Source organism: Schistocerca gregaria, unplaced genomic scaffold (assembly GCF_023897955.1).
Source record: "Schistocerca gregaria isolate iqSchGreg1 unplaced genomic scaffold, iqSchGreg1.2 ptg000199l, whole genome shotgun sequence".
Taxonomy (NCBI): Eukaryota; Metazoa; Arthropoda; class Insecta; order Orthoptera; family Acrididae; genus Schistocerca; species Schistocerca gregaria.
The window spans coordinates 13,135,712-13,137,558 of NW_026061737.1; positions in this window are offsets into that span (position 1 = coordinate 13,135,712).

Sequence of the window (1,847 nt, forward strand, 5' to 3'; positions counted from 1 at the left end):
AGTCGATACGATACCTTAAACTTGAATTGTACTACTTCTTACTGGCTATTACATCATCATAGAAGCTTCATATGTGTTCTACTATGGTGCTTTTAGTGTCTCCGCATACCGCAGCACGCGACATAGCTTTGCAGACGGTAAGTACAACCGTTTCAGAGAGAAGAGCGGCCAATGTGACGATCTGGCTTTAAGTCGATTCGATAACAAATGACGAAAACGGACGGATTTCTCAGGTTTTTACTACATATGAACACTTCTCACATTCTCCCGTGAAACTCGACTGCTAGTCCTCCTTTCATGTAGAATCTTAAGGTCCTAGCTCATGTCCAAGGCATCAAAGCCAGCTTAAAAGTCAATAATCGGTACCTTTAACTTGAATTGTACTACTTCTTACTGGCTAATACATCAACTTAGAAGTTTCATCTGTGTTCTACTATGGTGCTTTTAGTGTCTCCGCATACCGCAGCACGCGACATTGCTTTGCAGACGATAAGTACAACCGTTTCAGAGAGAAGAGCGGCCAATGTGACGATCTGGCTTTAAGTCGATTCGATAACAAATGACGAAAACGGACGGATTTCTCAGGTTTTTACTACATATGAACACTTTACACATTCTCCCGTGCAACTCGGCTGCTAGTCCTCCTGCATGTAAATTCTTAAGTTCCTAGCTCACGTCCAACGCACCAAACAAAGGTAAAAAGTCAATAACCGATTCCTAAAACTTGAATTGTACTATTTCTTACTGGCTATTACATCATCCTAGAAGCTACATCTGTGTTCTACAATGGTGCTTTTAGTGTCTCCGAATACCGCCGTTCGCGACATAGCTTTGCAGACGATAAGTACAACCGTTTAAGAGAGAAGAGCGGCCAATGTGACGATCTGGCTTTAAGTCGATTCGATAACAAATGACGAAAACGGACGGATTTCTCAGGTTTTTACTACATATGAACACTTTTCACATTCTCCCGTGCAACTCGGCTGCTAGTCCTCCCTTCATGCAGAATCTTAAGGTCCTAGCTCATGTCCAAGGCACCAAAGCCAGCTAAAAAGTCAATAATCGATACTTAAAACTTGAATTGTACTACTTCTTACTGGCTATTACATCAACTTAGAAGCTTCATCTGTGTTCTACTATGGTGCTTTTAGTGTCTCCGCATACCGCAGCACGCGACATAGCTTTGAAGACGATAAGTACAACCGTTTCAGAGAGAAGAGCGGCCAATGTGACGATCTGGCTTTAAGTCGATTCGATAACAAATGACGAAAACGGACGGATTTCTCAGGTTTTTACTACATATGAACACTTTTCACATTCTCCCCTGCAACTCGGCTGCTAGTCCTCCTTTCATGCAGAATCTTAAGGTCCTAGCTCATGTCCAAGGCACCAAAGTCACCTAAAAAGTCAATAGTCGATACCTAAAACTTGAATTGTACTACTTCTTACTGGCTATTACATCATCTTAGAAGCTTCATCTGTGTTCTACTATGGTGCTTTTAGTGTCTCCGCATACCGCAGCACGCAACAAAGCTTTCCAGACGATAAGTACATCCGTTTCAGAGAGAAGAGCAGCCAATGTGACGATCTGGCTTTAAGTCGAATTGATAACAAGTGACGAAAACGGACGGATTTCTCAGGTTTTTACTACATATGAACACATTTCACATTCTCCCGTACAACGCGGCTGCTAGTCCTCCTTTCATGCAGAATCTTAAGGTCCTAGCTCATATCCAAGGCACCACAGCCAGCTAAAAAGTCAATAATCGATACTTAAAACTTGAATTGTACTACTTCTTACTGGCTATTACATCAACTTAGAAGCTTCATCTGTGTTCTACTATGGT